This window comes from Dendropsophus ebraccatus, chromosome 2 (assembly GCF_027789765.1).
Source record: "Dendropsophus ebraccatus isolate aDenEbr1 chromosome 2, aDenEbr1.pat, whole genome shotgun sequence".
NCBI lineage: Eukaryota > Metazoa > Chordata > Amphibia > Anura > Hylidae > Dendropsophus > Dendropsophus ebraccatus.
In genome coordinates this window covers 13027684-13049490 of record NC_091455.1, presented here as the reverse complement: position 1 = coordinate 13049490, position 21807 = coordinate 13027684, and the positions used below count along the sequence as shown (strand labels likewise).

The window sequence follows — 21807 nt, the reverse complement described above, 5'->3', positions numbered from 1 at the left end:
CTGGTGTATGTGGTGTTAGTCAAGTGTGTGACTGGTGTATGTGGTGTTAGTCAAGTGTGTGACTGGTGTATGTGGTGTTAGTCCAGTGTGTGACTGGTGTATTTGGTGTTTGTCCAGTGTGTGACTGGTGTATGTGGTGTTAGTCCAGTGTGTTACTGGTGTGTGCGGTGTTTGTCCAGTGTGTGACTGGTGTATTTGGTGTTTGTCCAGTGTGTGACTGGTGTATGTGGTGTTAGTCAAGTGTGTGACTGGTGTATGTGGTGTTAGTCAAGTGTGTGACTGGTGTATGTGGTGTTAGTCCAGTGTGTGACTGGTGTGTGCGGTGTTAGTCCAGTGTGTGACTGGTGTATGTGGTGTTAGTCCAGTGTGTGACTGGTGTATGTGGTGTTAGTCCAGTGTGTGACTGGTGTATGTGGTGTTAGTCCAGTGTGTGACTGGTATGTGGTGTTAGTCCAGTGTGTGACTGGTATGTGGTGTTAGTCCAGTGTGTGACTGGTGTGTGCGGTGTAAGTCCAGTGTGTGACTGGTGTATGTGGTGTTTGTCCAGTGTGTGACTGGTGTATGTGGTGTTAGTCCAGTGTGTGACTGGTGTGTGCGGTGTTAGTCCAGTGTGTGACTGGTGTATGTGGTGTTAGTCCAGTGTGTGACTGGTGTATGTGGTGTTAGTCCAGTGTGTGACTGATGTATGTGGTGTTAGTCCAGTGTGTGACTGGTGTATGTGGTGTTAGTCCAGTGTGTGACTGGTGTATGTGGTGTTAGTCCAGTGTGTGACTGGTATATGTGGTGTTAGTCCAGTGTGTGACTGGTGTATGTGGTGTTAGTCCAGTGTGTGACTGGTGTATGTGGTGTTAGTCCAGTGTGTGACTGGTGTATGTGGTGTTAGTCCAGTGTGTGACTGGTGTATGTGGTGTTAGTCCAGTGTGTGACTGGTGTATGTGGTGTTAGTCCAGTGTGTGACTGGTATATGTGGTGTTAGTCCAGTGTGTGACTGGTGTATGTGGTGTTAGTCCAGTGTGTGACTGGTGTATGCGGTGTTAGTCCAGTGTGTGACTGGTGTATGTGGTGTTAGTCCAGTGTGTGACTGGTGTATGTGGTGTTAGTCCAGTGTGTGACTGGTATATGTGGTGTTAGTCCAGTGTGTGACTGGTGTATGTGGTGTTAGTCCAGTGTGTGACTGGTGTATGTGGTGTTAGTCCAGTGTGTGACTGGTGTATGTGGTGTTAGTCCAGTGTGTGACTGGTGTATGTGGTGTTAGTCCAGTGTGTGACTGGTATATGTGGTGTTAGTCCAGTGTGTGACTGGTATATGTGGTGTTAGTCCAGTGTGTGACTGGTGTATGTGGTGTTAGTCCAGTGTGTGACTGGTGTATGTGGTGTTAGTCCAGTACGTCAGTGACATTTGCCAAGTAGGTATGGGTTATCCCAGTTATATTAGCATAAGATGGCGTCAGGGTCGCTGATAGAACTGTAATGTAGTTATAAAGGGAGTCAGGGGTTATCACCCGGAATACTGTCAGGATGCAACAAGCTGGAGGGTGACACAAGGATGTGCTAAGTGGACGAAACCGAGGGCCAAGAAACCTTCAGAGGAGCGAGGCGGGAGAGGGATTCAGAGACAAGGTCAATGTCAGGAGCAAACAATACAGACAGGTTGAGGCTCTTTATGTAGGCCTCCGGAGCGACGTCATCCATGAGGGTTGGTTGCTACGGCAATGTCACACAGCCAGGTGCAGGAATAAGCAAAGCTCCAAGCAAGGAATTGTCTGTATATAGAAGAGAGGTGATGTGTCATGCAGTCACGTGTCAGGCATGTGATGTGTGGTACCTGCATAGTGTAAGTGTGCTAGCAGCGTCTTCAGCATTTGTACAGTGTGCTAGTGGTGTATACATCATATATACAGTGAGCTAGTGGTGTATACATCATATGTACAGTGTGCTAGTGATGTACTGTATACATCATATGTACAGTTTTGTAGTGGTGTATACATCATATGTACAGTGTGCTAGGGGTGTATACATCATATTACAGTGTGCTAGTGGTGTATACATCATATGTACAGTGTGCTAGTGATATATACATCATATGTACAGTTTTGTAGTGGTGTATACATCATATGTACAGTGTGCTAGTGGTGTATACATCATATATACACTGTGCTAGTGATGTATACATCATATGTACAGTTTTGTAGTGGTGTATACATCATATGTACAGTGTGCTAGTGGTGTATACATAACATATACAGTGGGCTAGTGGTGTATACATCATATATACAGTGAGCTAGTGGTGTATACATCATATATACAGTGTGCTAGTGATGTATACATCATATATACAGTGTGCTAGTGATGTATACATCATATGTACAGTTTTGTACTGGTGTTTACATCATATGTACAGTGCTAGTGGTGTATACATCATACATACAGTGGGCTAGTGGTGTATACATCATAGAACTGCACAGTTATTCAGTTGTAGCTTACAGGATTCCTAATAGCCCATAGGATCCCTCATCTCCATCTCCATCAGTGGATTACTATTTGACCTTTAGATAAATTGGTCCTGGCTTTCTCTTCTTCCTCTGTGATCATAAAACTTTCAATACACTCCATTACTCTGAGCGTCGGTATAAAACTCTGAGGTCATAAAATATCTGGTTGCTGGGAAACCTAATGGCGGATAGAGGAGTGTGCGGAGGGACGAGCGCCGAGGTCACTGAGATCACCATCACAGTCATGACATATAGAGGCTGTATATTACCAGTCCATAAAATATAATAAACCAGGATAAATGAATATGCTAAGTAAGACTACAAATGGCGGCCGTGTGACTGCGTGTGATGAATATTTTTACATTCAATGATTTTTATCGCTCCAATGGTGTCAAAATAAAAAGTGAAGCAACTCTGCAAAGTCATGACTATAAATCTCCATTATTATGCACAGTACACAGCTCCTATGCAGACCAATGTGTTTCCATGGTTACAGACTACAAACAAACCCGCTGTAGTCTGGTCCTGTTGCTGTGTTTATCTACTTCCTCTAACCTCTAGGTCAGCACAGGCGATGTATACACAAAGAGTTTTAAAGGGGTACTCCCTATATTTTTTATTATTATTATTATTATTATTATTATTGTTGTTATTTCACATATGTATAAATTTGTTCTAATAAAAAATCCCCAATTTTCCAGTACTTATCAGCTGCTGTATGTCCTGCAGGAAGTGGTGTATTCTGTACAGTCTGACACAGTGCTCTCTGCTGCCATCTCTGTCCATGTCAGGAACCGTCCAGAGCAGCAGCAAATCCCCATAGAAAACCTCTCCTGCCCTGGACAGAAATGGCAGCAGAGAGCACTGTGTCAGAAAGAATACACCACTTCCTGCTAGACTCCAGTATTTTAATGCTGAGAAAAAAGTAGGGAATTTATTTTTTTATTTGAATGAAGGGGGATTTTATTTGATGTGGGTGAGAAGAGACAGACAATATATTTTGTTGGCGACGATTGCTTAAAGCCGCCGCCATGTCGATTATGTGGACCGTGAAATATATTCATGTCAACAATATAGATGGTTCATCTGAATGGCGCTGTAACAGTCCTTGTGGGACTCCCCATAGACGAGAACATTATCACGGTGTACGGTGATGTATGGCTCTGTATTTACAATCTAATAGGACACCGACGCACCGCGTGATTTATGAGTGGGATGTCATGTAGCGCGGCAGAACTCTCCCAGGTGTACGGTCATGTAGGATTCTGGGGTGTATTGTCATGTATAGTGATTCTTGTACAACTGTAGTGCAATATCTCTGGATAGAAACAGGAGGTGGGGGATGGGATCCTGGTTGGCTGTGTCGGACTGGCCCACCAGAAGACCGGCGGATCCTCCGGTGGGCCCCCAGCTTTAGAGCCTGCAGTAACACTGTTGGGGGAGATTTATTAAACTGGTGTAAATTAGAATTGGCTCAGTTGCCCCCGGCAACCAATCAGAATCCACTGTTCTTTCCTCACAGACTCTTTGGAAAATGAAATGTGGAATCTGATTGGTTGCTAGGGGCAACTGAGCCAGGTCTACTTTACACCAGTTTGATAATTCTCCCCCATTGTTTCTCACTGGTTCTTCATTGGTGGTCCCCCAGGATCATTTCCTCTGGTAGGCCCAGATACCCCAGTCCGACACTGCTGGTTGGGCACTTGTCCAGGGCGCTGGGTGGTTGGAGGGGCACAAATAAGCCAGTCTCCCTTAGCCAGGAAATTAAAGGGATCCTTCACATTGCAGCGTGTTATGGAGCAAACTGATATATGGTTTTGTTAGTTAGTTAGTTAGTTAGCTAGTTAGTTAGTTAGTTATGGTTTTAGTTAGTTTGTTCAGTAGTACATGAAGCCTTTTTCACTTGACCCTATGAAAACTCAGGACTTAGGAGTCTAGTGGGCGGTCCTACTTAGTGATTGACAGCCCTCCCTGTATAAGTGTATTTCAGTGTCTCACTGTTAAGGACCGCCCATATGACTCCTAAACCCAGAATGAGCATGTCCAGCTGTACAATGAATTACTGCATTCAGGTAAGCGAGCAGGAAAAACCTCCAAATCCTTCTTCCAGCTTCTGAAATTGTTCGCTTTGTTTTGTATAGTCGCTATACTTTCCACAAACTGTTTAGCATAGACTATCCTGTGTGCACATGGGGAGCAGCACTATTTTTAGCTTTTTCCACCAGTTTTCCCCTCTGCAGGATCCACCTATAACTTTTAGTTGTCCCTGAGAACTGTGTGAAGACTGTCTGCTATGATCAGGGCTGTCTTATCCATTGGGCAGGGTAGGCGGCTGCCCGGGGGCCCTTGCGTCCTAGGGGGCCCCTGCCCTCTGAGACATATCTGTATTTTTAGCTTTATAAGACGCACTTATAAAACTAAGTGCGTCCTATAAAGCAAAGACGGCTCCCAAGCAGTGCTGAGCACCGCAAGGAAGTCGTCCCACCCGCCCCCTCTATTGCCCTCACTATGCATATGCATAGTGAGCGGCCCTGAGCGACCCCCTCCGCCCGCCCCTTCTATCGCTTCTCAGCTGACAGCCGATCAGAAGCCCAAGAAAGTGCAATGAGCAGCACTTTTCTGGGCTTCTGATCGACTCAGCTAAGTGGCGATAGAAGGGGCGGGCGGTCCAGGAACTCACCCGTTCGCCGTCCCCAGCAGCTCCTCTCCCGGCAGCGCGCACTCCCGACATCCTCCGGGCACAGGCAGCGGGGTACAGAGACGCTGCCTGTGTCCTGGATGTGTCATGCAGCAGGACACTTCCGGCACAGGCAGTCTCTCCGTACCCCGCTGCCTGTGCCCGGAGGATGTCGGGAGTGCGCGCTGCCGGGAGAGGAGCTGCTGGGGCCGGCGGACGGGTGAGTAACTGGTTTGTTGTTTTGGGGGGCACTGGCTACTATGGGGGCACTGGCTACTATGGGGGCACTGGCTACTATGGGGGCACTGGCTACTATGGGGGGCACTGGCTACTATGGGGGCACTGGCTACTATGGGGGGCACTGGCTACTATGGGGGGGACTGGCTACTATGGGGGGCACTGGCTACTATGGGGGGCACTGGCTACTATGGGGGCACTGGCTACTGTGGGGGGCACTGGCTACTGTGGGGGGCACTGGCTACTATGAGGGACACTGGCTACTGTGGGGGGCACTGGCTACTATGGGGGCACTGGCTACTGTGGGGGGCACTGGCTACTGTGGGGGGCACTGGCTATTGTGGGGGCACTGGCTACTGTGGGGGGCACTGGCTACTATGGGGGCACTGGCTATTGTGGGGGCACTGGCTACTGTGGGGGGCACTGGCTACTATGGGGGCACTGGCTACTGTGGGGGGCACTGGCTACTATGGGGACACTGGCTACTGTGGGGGGCACTGGCTACTGTGGGGGCACTGGCTACTATGGGGGGCACTGGCTACTATGATGGGCACTGACTACTATGGGGGGCACTGGCTACTATGTGGGCACTGGCTACTATGGGGGGCACTATATGGGGGGATTGGCTACTATGGGGGCACTATATGGGGGGGATTGGCTACTATGGGGGGATTGGCTACTATGGGGGGCACTATATGCAAAGATGTGGGGGATTTGATGGTGGCGGTTGGGGGGGCCAATTCGCACCTCTGCCCAGGGGCCCATAATACTGTTAAGACGGCCCTGGCTATGATGTCTCCTACACTAAACACACAGAGAAGAGATCCTGCTCCCCTATATCTTTATAGCACTCGGAAGTGGAAGTAGCATGAAGGACATTATAAAGCAGTACTGAGCAGTGTAAGCTGGAGATATATCACTAAGGTTAGATATAAAACTTAGTAGAGCTTTCAGTAGATTCTCTGTGTGTCTGCCTTCCTTTATCTAACTCTGAGATTATTTTCCCTCCTATATGCCTGAAAAATGTCCTGCCCATAGACCTTTATTTTTGAATCAACTGACATCAAAAAGTTATATACATTTGTAAAATAAAAATCTCCAGTCCTCCAGTACTACTTAGCTGCTGTATGTCCTGTAGGAAGTGGTGTATTTTCTCCAGTCTGACACAGTGCTCTCTGCTGACACCTCTGTCCATGTCAGGAACTGTCCAGAGCAGGAGAGGTTTTCTATGGGGATTTGCTGCTGCTCTGGACAGTTCCTGACATGGACAAAGGTGGCAGCAGAGAGCGCTGTGTCAGACTGGAAAGAATGCACCACTTCCTGCAGGACATACAGCAGCTGATAAGTCCTGGAAGACTAGAGATTTTAACAAATTTGTACAACTTTCTTACACAAGTTGATTTGAAAACTATTTTTTCACCTTTAAATATTCATGGCATATCCAGATGCCTGATGCAGGTCTCACAATTGGGACTCCTAACTATTTGGAGACCAGAATACCAGTAATTCTGAGTTCTATAATGGTAGTGACCCTCTAATACAATTTGGGGAAGATTTTTCAAACATGATGTAAAGTGAAACTGGCTCAGTCGCCCCTAGCAACCAATCAGATTCCACCTTTCATTCCTCACAGACTCTTTGGAAAATGAAAGGTGGGATCTGATTGGTTGCTAGGGGCAACTGGGCCTGTTTCACTTTACACCATGTTTGATAAATCTCCCTCTTAATGTCCATACAAGTCGGCCAAGATATCATCAGGCACACTATGGCGGCCATTGCCCAGACGTTTCCAATCATTTCCCTAGTCTCTCACTTTCCTCTAACTATAGATCCTAGCCATTAAAAATAAAACACATTCTAGAAAACCATTAACACATTTGGTTGACGCCAACAGCAGGAGACAAGTCCCCGCTCATCTCTGGATACCGATATAGACTGAATATTAATAAGAATTAAAAATTATATCTACGACTATTAAAGGGGTTGGTCACCAAAAAGAATAAAAAAATCTTTCAAATCAACTGGTCCCAGCAAGTGCCAGAGATTTGTAATTTACTTCTACTTAAAATCTCAAGTCTTCCAATACTTATTAGCTGCTGTATGTCCTGCAGGAAGTGGTGTATTCTTTCCAGTGCTCTCTGCTGCCATCTCTGTCCGTGTCAGGAACTGTCCAGAGCAGCAGCAAATCCCCATAGAAAACCTCTCCTGCTCTGGGCAGTTCCTGACATGGACAGAGGTGGCAGCAGAGAGCACTGTGTCAGACTGGAAAGAATACACCAGTTCCTGCAGGGCATACAGCAGCTGATAAGTACTGGAAGACATGAGATTTTTAATAGAAGTAAATTACAGATCTCTGGTACCAGCTGATTTGAAAGAAACCTGTTTCGGTTAACAACCTCTTTAATAATTTTTAAGTAAACAGAGCTTCTCGATACAGATGATGAAATCAATGAGCGCTATAAAACATATAGGTTCACTGTGGAGGAGAGCCCCTTTAAGTGGTGACATTTATATAATACAGGAGAGAAAAAAGAAGAGAGCGCGGGCGCCTCCTGGTGCAATAAAAGATGGCAAGAGTATCTAACACAGAGGGGAATGTGTAGCACTCACCTAGAAGAGTTGTGCTAGATTATAGGCACAACTCTATATCAGGCATAGTAGAATGAACACCGCAGCTCCTGTCGGGGTACGTCCAAGGGAGTCGTACGATAAGTAGTATAATATGCCGGCCACAGCAGGCTTTAGGACCATGTGAAATCAACTTGAGAAAGGCCACCTTACACTTGGCGGCCGAAACGCGTTGTTGCATTTTAATAAAACTCCTTTTTATGGGATAACCACTTCAATCTTGGTCTACTGGACACCAGCGCCCTATACAAGCCGGGATTTCACATGGTCCTAAAGCCTGCTGTGGCCGGCATATTATACTACTTATATAATACAGTATATAGATCTATAAATCGTGTGACCTCTTCTGTGGAGCGTGAATCAATAGTTCCCTATATCCGTAGCTTCGGGACTCCATGTCGGCTTGACTCTCATTGATTTCTTCAGCCGTAACATAGAAATAGTAGAGCCAGATCAATGTCTCATCCAGCTCGTGCGTAAAATCACTTTCATGTATTTTTTACATATATCTGATTGATATTTGACCTCTGGCTATAAGGTCATAAGAATTAAAGGGACAGTAAACCTTAAAACATTGTAAAAATTAATACAAAAATGGAGGCAAAGGTATAGAGGTCACATGAATTAAAGGGGTTGTCCAAGATAGATGCTTACAAAGGGTCCTATTACATGGCCCGATGCCTCCTGTGAGTAATCGTTTAGCAAGGGCTGTATATATATATATATATATATATATATATATATATATATATATATATATATATAATCGTTAGTGATGTCCGTGCAGCCCTTGCCCTTAACTGCATACATTACATCTCCCCAGTCCCGGTTTTCTCCTTCCCTCTGCTGGCTTCCTGGAGGCGCTGCTGTAGCTTCATAGCAAGTCTCTGAACTGATAGCCTGCTCAGCCAATCACTGGATAGGACTACCATGGCCTGTGATTGGCTGAGCAGCCTGTCAGTTCAGAGACAGCCCTGAAGCTGCAGCAGTGGCCCTGGGAAGTGAGCAGAGGGCAGAACAACACCAGGACCGTGGAAAGGTAATGTATCCAGTTGTTTTTGTTTTTGTTTTTGCTATGATACGTAGTGATGTAAGCATATGATGATCTTAAAGGGGTTATCCAGCACTACAAAAACATGGCCAATTTTTCCCCTCTCTTGTCTCCAGATTCGGTGGGGTTTGGAACTCAGTTTCATTGAAGTAAATGGTGCTTAATTGCAAACCCCACCCAATCTGGAGACAAGAGAGGGGGAAAAGTAGCCATGTTTTTGTAGCGCTGGATAACCCCTTTAAGGCAGGACCAAAAGTCACGATCAGTGGATAATGGTTGTCATCGGCTGATCATTGTCTCTATTTCTCAGAGCAATAACCGACCAAATTGGCCTGATTCGGACGATTATTGCTCCATGTAATAGGGCTGATAACCATGCTTCCAGGCTGTGGGGAACATGACAGTGATGTATACTTACCTGTCATAGTCCACCTGCTCTGCGCCACTGTCAGGGTTTTGAAAGCATCCGCTGATGTGCTGCTCCCACTGGCGGATCAGTGTAAGCTTTATGCTGACGGGCCATTTCTTGTGGGAGCGCCACATCAGCTGATGGTGCTGAAATGCTGACAGCTGCGCAGAGCGGGTGGCCAGGGAACCGGCAGCTGCGACTGGTAAGTATACATCATTGTCATGTTCCCGGCCGCGCAGCTAATTAAGCATTTATCCTGCTTACTTAAAGGAGAACTCCAGGCCACAACTAATAATGTAAAATAAAGAATGTACACTTATCTGACCATTTCCCCCCATAGCCCCGCATTGCCGCTCCTGGACCCCTGCCGACTTCCTCGGTTCCGCTCCCGCTCCTGCAGTGTCATAACTCGGGCTTTGGGATGCCCGCTCAGCCAGTCAGTGACCGGGGCAGGACACATGCAGTCACTGACTGGCTGAGCGGCTACTTTCCCCCGAGTTGTGACGTACCAGGCTGCTGGAAGAAAATGAAGTCCGTCAGCAGTCAGAGAGGTGGTGATGCACCGCTACGGGGACAGGTAAGTATGCATTTATTTGTTTCTGCACCACCCTAATCTGTAGTGGATTTTTAGTTTTGACCGGACTTCTTCCTTACTGTATGGATTTGCGGTGGGGTCTTGAGTTGATTAATATACTGATCTGATTGGTTTAAGTGTCTGATCTGACTTCTCATTAATATATTGGATTGGATTTGGTGACTCTTCTCCGATATACATTGGTATAGGCTATGGCCATACAGTGACTATTCTCTATATACATTGGCATAGGCCATGGTCATACAGTGACTATCCTCCTATATACATTGGTATAGGCTATGGCCATACAGTGACTATCCTTCTATATACATTGGTATACGTTATGGTCATACAGTGGCTATCCTCCTATATACATTGGTATAGGCTATGATCATACAGTGACTATCCTCCTATATACATTGGTATAGGCTATGATCATACAGTGACTATCCTCCTATATACATTGGTATAGGCTATGGCCATACAGTGACTATTCTATATACATTGGTATAGGCTATGGCCATACAGTGACTATTCTATATACATTGGTATAGGCTATGGCCATACAGTGACTATTCTATATACATTGGTATAGGCTATGGCCATACAGTGACTATCCTCCCATATACATTGGTATAGGCTATGACCATACAGTGACTATCCTCCTATATACATTGGTATAGGCTATGGCCATACAGTGACTATTCTATATACATTGGTATAGGCTATGGCCATACAGTGACTATTCTATATACATTGGCATAGTCTATGGCCATACAGTGACTATCCTCCTATATACATTGGCATAGGCTATGGCCATACAGTGACTATCCTCCTATATACATTGGTATAGTCTATGGCCATACAGTGCCTATCCTCCTATATACATTGGTATAGGCTATGACCATACAGTGACTATCCTCCTATATACATTGGTATAGGCTATGGCCATACAGTGACTATTCTATATACATTGGCATAGGCTATGGCCATACAGTGACTATCCTCCTATATACATTGGTATAGTCTATGGCCATACAGTGATTATCCTCCTATATACATTGGTATAGGCTATGGCCATACAGTGACTATCCTCCTATATATATATATATTGGTATAGGCTATGGCCATACAGTGACTATCCTCCTATATACATTGGTATAGGCTATGGCCATACAGTGACTATCCTCCTATATACATTGGTATAGGCTATGGTCATACAGTGACTATCCTCCTATATATATACATTGGTATAGTCTATGGCCATACAGTGCCTATCCTCCTATATACATTGGTATAGTCTATGGCCATACAGTGCCTATCCTCCTATATACATTGGTATAGGCTATGGCCATACAGTGAGGCCGCCATTCTGAAATTTATTAAATTAGTAAGAAAAATATCTGCAATTATCCGCCTTGGCCCTATGACACGGTAAGCCTGCTTTATATCTGTCTAATCGGGAAAGTGACATCCCGCACAACACGTCCTAATCACATTCATTACCCAATTCATCAAAACTGACGGATTCCTGGCCTGGAAATAAGCTGCAGCTCAAAGCCCTCGTCCTCCTCCACCACACAGGAGAAAAAATTAAAACATTAAAAAGTATCCAGTACATCCATAATGAAAGCGTAAAAAAATACAAATATACACAAATATTAACCATTTAAAGGGGTACTCCGGTGAAAAAATGTTTTCAAAAGAACTGGCGTCACAAAGTTTTACAAATATGTAAATTGCTTTGTAAAAAAATCTCCAGTCTTCCAGTACTTATCAGCTGCTGTATGTCCTGCAGGAAGTGGTGTATTCTTTCCAGTGTGACACAGTGAGAGATCAGTGTAGTTATACTAGAAGTTCCTCAGGGGGGAATACCCCTAATCCCAGGGGGGAATAACCCTAACCCCAGGGGGAATAACCCTAACCCCATGGGGGAATTACCCTAACCCCAGGGGGAATAACCCTAACTCCAGGGGGGAATAACCCTAACCCCAGGGGGAATAACCCTAACCCCAGGGGGGAATAACCCTAACCCCAGGGGAAATAACCCTAATCCCAGAGGAATAACCCTAACCCTAGGAGGAATAACCCTAACCCCAGGGGGAATAACCTTAACCCCAGGGGGAATAACCCTAACCCCAGGGGGGAATAACCCTAACCCCAGGGGGAATAACCCTAACCCCAGGGGAAATAACCCTAACCCTAGGAGGAATAATCCTAACCCCAGGTGGAATAACCCTAACCCCAGGGGTGAATTACCCTAACCCCAGGGGGAAATTACCCTAACCCCAGCGGGAATAACCCTAACCCCAGAGGGAATAACCCTAACCCCAGGAGGGAATTACCCTAACCCCAGGAGGAATAACCCTAACCCCAGGGGGAATAACCCTAACCCCAGGGGGAAATAACCCTAACACCAGGGGGAATAACCCTAACCCCAGGGGGGAATAACCCTATCCCCAGGGGGAATAACCCTAACCCCAGGGGGGAATAACCCTAACCCCAGGGGGGAACAACACTAACCCTAGGGGGGAATAACCCTATCCCCAGGGGGAATAACCCTAACCCCAGGGGGGAATAACCCTAACCCCAGGGGGGAATACCCTAACCCCAGGGGAGAATAACCATAACCCCAGGGGGAATAACCCCCAACCCAAGGTGGACTTCTAGTATGTGTGTAAAAAAAATGTTTTTTTATTAATAAATAAATTCCCTACTCCTAAAAGAATCTAAAACACCCCTTTTCCCATTTTATAAATAATAATTAAATAAGTAAATAAATAAATAAACATATTTGGTATCCCCACGTGCATATTCGCCTGAACTATTAAATTATCCCATTCACACTGTAAAATGGCGTAAGCTGTGCAAAATTGTGCATGTTTAGTCGCATCAAATCCAGAAAAATTGTGATAAAAAGCAATAAAAAAGTTGCATATATGCAAACAAGGTACCGATAGTAAGAACACATCATGGCGCAAAAAATGACACCTAACACAGCCCCATAGACCAAAGGATAAAAGCGCTATAAGCCTGGTCATAGAGCAATTTTAAGGAACATTTAAAGGGGAACCTCACATGAGGAATTTTTTTTTTCTATTAAAAGTACATTAAAAGTTTTATAGATGTGTCTATACAATGTATTACCGTATCTGTACGGTTCTGCCTCACTGGTAGCTGATAGAAATCCAGAAAGTGAAAAAAAAATGGCCTCTGTGCCAATCCACATTGTCTCCTGCTCCTTCTGCTCTCCCACCTTAGGAGACAAATCTTCCATGCCTCTGTCTCACATTGTGTGTGCTTGCTGAGCACAGGCTGATGATGCAGACAGGGGCAGGGCGTGATGTCACAGGAGGCGGGGCTGGATCCCCCAATCCCCTGAGTGATTCACCATCTCTGACCAGCCAGAAGCAGCTGCTGCAATGACTATGGACTGTGATGAACAGCTGAGGGAAAGCATTGCATTCTGGAACCAGTACTGCATTCTGGGAACTGCTCCACCAGGAAGGACAGAAACACGATACAGAACAAAAACCCTCAAAATAAATGGATTTTCGGTAGTTTCAAAACTGGGATAGACAGGTAAGTAATGTGTTATGCTTCGGCAGAAGTTTCATTTTTTTTAACTTCTACCTGGAGTTTCCCTTAAATTAAAAAAAAAAAGTTTTAATTTTTTAAAGTTTTCAAATAAAATAAAAGTCATGCAAGTTACATATCGTTGTAATCATGCTGACTTGAGAAACATGAATAAGATGTCTGTTTTACCCTAGGGCGAATGGCGTAAAAACATAGCCCCTCCAAATAAAACAAAAATGTGTTGTTTTTTAAAAATTTTACCACACATAATTTTTTTTCTGGTGTAACGGCATATTTTATGCAAAATTTACATCTGCCATTGCAAAGTACAATTAGTGGCGCAAAAAATAAGGGCTCATCTGGGTCTGTAGGTGGAAAAATACAAGTGCTATGGCCTTATATACACGAGGAGGAGGAAAATACGAAAACCCAAAAATGAAAATTGGCTGGGTCTTCTAAGGGTTAATATTGGCCCTATATTCAGAAAAATATCCAGTAGCTGTCTAATATATTTTCATAAGCATCAGTTCAAAAGTGCAAAGTAGAAAGAAATTCTGTCATGGAAACCATCAGCAAGTAGCCAGTGATGAGTTATTAGTTTTATCGGTGTCACTCCGCTCACCAGGACCCTCAGCTCCATAGCCCACTATACAGGCTCATTGGTTGTTAGTAATATCTCGCTCGATTCCTTAGATATTTTATGAACTATAAAAAAATAAAATAAAAACACAATAATAAATGCTTTATGTCTATAGGGCTGACCTATTCCTCAGTGCTGCACACTCAGTCCGCTCCCTGCCCTGTCAGTCTGACCTCACCTCTCTATGTGGGAGGAAATCCAACCAAACACAGGAGAACATACAGACTCCTTGCAGATGATTTCATTGGTGAGATGAAACCCAGGACGGGAAACAGGGCGACCACTGAGCCACCAAGAAGTCAGCAGCAACATCTAACCTGCTTATTGATGGTTTCCATGTTTATAAAACATATATACATTATTTAAAAAACTGAACAAGATAGATAGATAGATAGATAGATAGATAGATAGACAGACAGACAGACAGACAGACAGACAGACAGACAGATAGATAGATAGATAGATAGATAGATAGATAGATAGGAGATAGGAGATAGATAGATAGATAGGAGATAGATAGATAGATAGATAGATAGATAGATAGATAGATAGATAGATAGATAGATAGGAGATAGATAGATAGATAGATAGATAGATAGATAGGAGATAGATAGATAGGAGATAGATAGATAGATAGATAGATAGATAGGAGATAGATAGATAGATAGATAGATAGATAGATAGATAGATAGGAGATAGATAGATAGATAGATAGATAGATAGATAGATAGATAGATAGATAGATAGGAGATAGATAGATAGATAGATAGATAGGTGATAGATAATAGATAGATAGATAGATAGATAGATAGATAGATGTGAGATAGATAGATAGATAGATAGATAGATAGATAGAAGAGAGAGATATATAGATAGATAGATAGATAGATAGATAGATAGATAGATGATAGATAGGAGGGAGATAGATAGATAGGAGATAGATAGATAGGAGATAGATAGAGAGATAGATGATAGATAGATAGATAGATAGATAGATAGATAGGAGATAGATAGATAGATAGATAGATAGATAGATAGATAGATAGATAGATAGATAGGAGATAGATAGATAGATAGATAGAAAGGAGATAGATAGATAGATAGATAGATAGATAGATAGATAGGAGATAGATAGATAGATAGATAGATAGATAGATAGGAGATAGATAGATAGATAGATAGATAGATAGGAGATAGATAGATAGATAGATAGATAGATAGATAGGAGATAGATAGATAGATAGATAGATAGATAGATAGATAGATGATAGATAGATAGATAGATAGATAGATAGGAGATAGATAGATAGATAGGAGATAGATAGATAGATAGATAGATAGATAGATAGATAGGAGATAGATAGATAGATAGATAGATAGATAGATAGATAGATAGATAGGAGATAGATAGATAGATAGATAGATAGATAGATAGGAGATAGATAGATAACCACTATAACAATCCCCAGTATCTGTATCCTATAATATTCCTGGGTCCCCCTTCCTGTCAGTATTTCGGGGTACTCTGGGCCCCGTACACTGCACATTATACACTCCATGGTCCATGATAGGTTATAGCAGAGCCGGAGCAGTGTGACTCATCCCTCCTCTCATTATACCATGCATCCGTCTGGGCCTGACTAAAAATATGTATGCTAATAGTCTGCCCGCCATTCCTCCGGCTGCGGCACTGTACGCCCATCTGCTGAGACTCTTACTCCATGGAGAGCGCCTCCTGTTACATTAAAGGGGTATTCCCATCTCACATCACTGTATGGTGTGTGGGGGTCCGACCTCTAGGACATAAAGCGGATGCAATGCTGGTTTAGTACTGTGACCTCTGCAGGGCGCCCCTCCTGACCCCCAGGTTGTGGTGGGAACTGCAGCCACTGCCATTTACTTGAATGGGGCTGCACTGCAGAACTCTGCCAAGAAAGTGTGGGGTGGGGGGTACCAGTGAGGGATTGGTGGCGGTCTCAGAGGTCAGAAATCATTGGGATATTAGTGCTATGCCATCATTTTTTAAGGCCTGTAAGATACAAACAAGGGGTGAATGACTGTACAACCTGCTGTTATGTTATAGATGTAGCAGAGCTGAGTTTAGCTTATTCAGGTTGCGTTGTGATCACTAAGTTGCAGTTACCCACAGACCCTTTATAAAGCCCCGATCTCCATTGAGGCTTCACCATGGCTGGTGCCCAATGTCTGAATTCTCCGTCAGTCTTAGACTGTCTACATGGAACACATTCAGCTCTGCTACATCTCATAGGAAAATACATTCGCTTTAGCTGTTAAACTTCTTTAACTGACAAACACAGCTCTGGTAAACTCTCCAGCCTCTGCTACATGTGAGAAATGACCTTTCATACATACCGCACACAAATCAGATACAACAAATCCATCTCTGCTATATCTGACAAACCCAGCACTGCTACATCTGGCAAAAATACCTATTTCTTATCCGACATATCGTCTCTATTCCAGCTAGTAACTCAGCTCTGCTGCATCTAAAAACCAAGTTCTGCTATTTTCGACAAGCTGTAACATCCGACTGACTCAGCTCTGCTACATCCTTACACAGACTGCGTCATTCTTACTGTACGTTTTCCCCTGCATGCAGCGTATTCAGCGTTCCAGCTCCCTTCATTATACACGTCCTACAGTCCTCAATGGGCCATGATGGGATTCAGCAGAGCTCAACCTGTCCGCACTGACCACATACACAACACAGGTCGCAGGTCACACTATGCATCTCAACTGCGCTTAATGGACAGCTGTCAGCTCGGCTGTAACACAGATGCGAAAACGTGACAGTATTCCTGCTGTATAAAACCGGCCTCAGGCTGCGTTCACACCTTGCGGTTTTCTGATATTGTCCACTAATTTGCTGAATTGCAGAAAAATAGCGCAATATGGCAATGTTCCCACAATGTAAAAATAAGGGCAAGTGGCGGACGTTATTTTGCCTTAGAAATTGCTGCAAACGTGCATCAAAAACACAAAGTTTTTTTTTTTTTATATATTTCTATTTCGCGCTCATGTAGCAGAGCTGACTACATCATTTGGCACAACTGTTCCGTCATCAATCATGTGTTATCTCTATGGCACCGCAGCTACTATATACCTGTAGGGAGACTGTTCAATGACAAACTTAGCTCTGCTACATCTGATACATGCATATGTGTTTGTATCTTCATATGTTTGACCCCAGAAACAGATGATGATGATGATGATGGTGATGATCATGGTAAGGAGGAGGATGAATGTTGATGATTCTAATAATAATAATGATGATGATGATGATGATGATGATGATGAATAAATAAAACAATAAAATAAAATTTAAATAAATTAACTTATTAAATGAAATAGTGTAACAATAATAGTAAATATAATAAATAAAAATTAAAGCAATAATAATAATAATAATGATAATAATAATAATAATAATAATAATATTATAAATAAATAGTAAAAGAAATGCCTAATAATGGTACACACCAGCAGATAATAATAATAATATAATAATCCTTTCCTTCCCTTCGGTTTTTTACTATGCAGAGATACAAAGTATCCAATAACTATTCCAGATAAACAACACAAGATATTCAGCAGATTCCATCTGATTCGTTACACGTGATATACAATGGATACATTCTATATACTCTATGCATTCCATGCTATATACTCTATCACATTATACATTCTATATACTCCATCCATCACATTATACATTCTATATACTCTGTGCATTCCATGCTATACACTCTATCACATTATACATTCTATACACTCTATCACATTATACATTCTATATACTCCATCCATCACGTTATACATTCTATATACTCTATCCATCACATTATACATTCTATATACTCTATCCATCACATTATACATTCTATATACTCCATCCATCACATTATACATTCTATCCATTGCTATTCATGTAACCTTTGCAGTGCCCCCCTATGAGCAGTGAGGAGTATACATTGTACCCAGTGGGTGGATAGTTACAATGTTACTAGTTGAATGCTGAAGGTTAGTGTGTGTGGGGGGGGATATTAGGATCAGAAGAGACCCAGTGATCCTGCACCAGAACCGATCCAATGGTCTCAGATACTACAAGTCATCAGGAATGGCTGAGCAGCAATGAGCGGGGATGGAGGGCTCCCTGGGATGGGGGGAGTAGTTTGGGGGTCTTACCTATTGACTCTCTAGTGCTGCAGTATTCCTGGTCCCCGGCTGGTTCATAGGAGGAGGCAGGCGGTGGTGGGTGCAGGCAGCCTGGGATGGCAGCTATTGAGAAGGGCAGAGCGTTGCTCCTCTGCTAGAGATGCAGCCTGTGTTGTAGCTCTGGGGAGAGGGAGCGATGAGGAAGGATGAGGCTGGTTCTCGCTGTTGCCATGGTTATTGAACTCGGAGCTCTCTGAGCAACAGCTGCTAGATTGGACTTAACAATGCGTGGCTGGAAAATACATCTGCTCTATGGGAAGAGCGCCGGCCTGCGCCAATGGCGGCCTGTGGGCTAATGGGTCAGAGGGGGTTAAACCGTAATGGGTTTCCTACACACCGTGTACAGGGTCAGGCTGCGCCATAGAGGGATGGCTCATAATAAAGAAATGCTTAACCCTTCCATCACCAGAGGGCACCTACATTAAATCCTCAATATAATAACAGGAGGACCACCGGGCACCTGCACTACTAACAGGAGGACCACCGGGCACCTGCACTAATAACAGGAGGACCACCGGGCCCCTGCACTAATAACAGGAGGACCACCGGGCACCTGCACTACTAACAGGAGGACCACCGGGCACCTGCACTAATAACAGGAGGACCACCGGGCACCTGCACTAATAACAGGAGGACCACTGGGCACCTGCACTAATAACAGGAGGACCCCCGGGCACCTGCACTACTAACAGGAGGACCACCGGGCACCTGCACTAATAACAGGAGGACCCCCGGGCACCTGCACTACTAACAGGAGGACCACCGGGCACCTGCACTACTAACAGGAGGACCACCGGGCACCTGCACTAATAACAGGAGGACCACCGGGCACCAGCACTAATAACAGGAGGACGACCGGGCACCTACACCAATAACAGGAGGACCACCGGGCACCTACACCAATAACAGGAGGACCACCGGGCACCTACACCAATAACAGGAGGACCACCGGGCACCTACACCAATAACAGGAGGACCACCGGGCACCTACACCAATAACAGGAGGACCACCGGGCACCTACACCAATAACAGGAGGACCACCGGGCACCTACACCAATAAAAGGAGGACCACCGGGCACCTACACCAATAACAGGAGGACCACCGGGCACCTACACTAATAACAGGAGGACCACTGTGCACCTGCACTAATAACAGCAGGAGCACCGGGCACCTACACCAATAACAGGAGGACCACCGGGCACCTACACCAATAACAGGAGGACCACCGGGCACCTACACCAATAACAGGAGGACCACCGGGCACCTACACCAATAACAGGAGGACCACCGGGCACCGACACCAATAACAGGAGGACCACCGGGCACCTACACCAATAACAGGAGGACCACCGGGCACCTACACCAATAACAGGAGGACCATCGGGCACCTACACCAATAACAGGAGGACCACCGGGCACCTACACCAATAACAGGAGGACCACCGGGCACCTACACCAATAACAGGAGGACCACCGGGCACCTACACTAATAACAGGAGGACCACTGTGCACCTGCACTAAAAACAGGAGGACCACCGGGCACCTACACCAATAACAGGAGGACCACCGGGCACCTACACCAATAACAGGAGGACCACCGGGCACCTACACTAAACCAGCTATGCAATAACAGGAGGACCACCGGGCACCTGCACTTATAACAGGAGGACCACCGGACACCTGCACTAATAACAGGAGGACCACTAGGAACCTGCACTTATAACAGGAGGTCCACCGGGCACCTGCACTAATAACAGGAGGACCACCGGGCACCTACACTAATAACAGGAGGACCACCGTACACCTGCACTAATAAAAGGAGGACCACCGGGCACCTACACTAATAACAGAAGGACCACCGGGCACCTGCACTAATAACAGGAGAACCACCGGGCACCTACACTAATCCCTGCTCTATATAATAACAGAAGGACCACTAGGAACCTGCACTTATAACAGGAGGACCACCGGGCACCTGCACTAATAACAGGAGGACCACCGGGCACCTGCACTAATAACAGGAGGACCACCGGGCACCTGCACTAATAACAGGAGGAGCACCGGGCACCTACACTAATCCCTGCTCTATATAATAACAGAAGGACCACTAGGAACCTGCACTTATAACAGGAGGACCACCGTACACCTGCGCTAATAACAGGAGGACCACCGGGCACCTGCACTAATAACAGGAGGACCACCGGGCACCTGCACTATTAACAGGAGGACCACCGGGCACCTGCACTAATAAAAAGAGGACCACCGGGCACTTACACTAATAACAGGAGGACCACCGGGCACTTACACTAATAACAGGAGGACCACCGAGCTCCTACACTAATAACAGGAGGACCACCGGGCACCTGCACTAATAACAGGAGGACCACTGGGCACCTGCACTAATAACAGGAGGACCACTGTGCACCTGCACTAATAACAGGAGGACTACCGTACACCTGCACTAATAACAGGAGGACCACCGGGCACCTGCACTAATAACAGGAGGACCACCGGGCACCTGCACTAATAACAGGAGGACCACCGGGCACCTGAACTAATAACAGGAGGACCACCGGGCACCTGCACTAATAACAGGAGGACCACTGTGCACCTGCACTAATAACAGGAGGACCACCGGGCACCTTCAATAATAACAGGAGGACCACCGAGCACCTGCAATAATAACAGGAGGACCACCGGGCACCTACACTAATAACAGGGGGACCACCGTTCACCTACACCAATAACAGGAGGACCACTGGGCACCTTCACCAATAACAGGAGGACCACCAGGCACCAGCACTACTAAGAGGAGGACCACCAGGCACCTGCACTAATAACAGGAGGACCATCGGGCACCTACACTAATCCCTGCTCTAGATAATAACAGGAGGACCACCAGGCACCTGCACTAATAACAGGAGGACCACCGGGCACCTACACTAATCCCTGCTCTATATAATAACAGGAGGACCACCAGGCACCTACACTAATAACAGGAGGACCACCGGGCACCTGCACTAATAACAGGAGGACCACCGGGCACCTGCACTAATAACAGGAGGACCACCGGGCACCTACACTAATAATAGGAGGACCACCGGTCACCTGCACTACTAACAGGAGGACCACCGGTCACCTGCACTAAACCCTCTATATAATAACAGGAAGACCACTGGGCACCTTCACTAATAACAGGAGGACCACCAGGAACCTGCACTATTAACAGGCCAACCACCGGGCACCTGTACTAATAACAGGAGGACCACTGGGCACCTGCTCTAAT

At 45.2% G+C, this 21807-nt stretch overlaps 1 protein-coding gene across 1 annotated transcript in view; it reads right to left on the bottom strand.

Annotated features, from left to right (window-relative positions):
- Window positions 1–18555, bottom strand: part of FAM135B (family with sequence similarity 135 member B) — a 103503-nt gene extending 84948 nt beyond the window's left edge. The window contains exon 1 of the mRNA XM_069959813.1: window positions 18490–18555. The gene's annotated coding sequence lies outside the window, so the exon portion shown is untranslated. The remainder of the gene's footprint in view (window positions 1–18489) is intronic.
- Between the last annotated feature and the right edge of the window lie 3252 nt (window positions 18556–21807).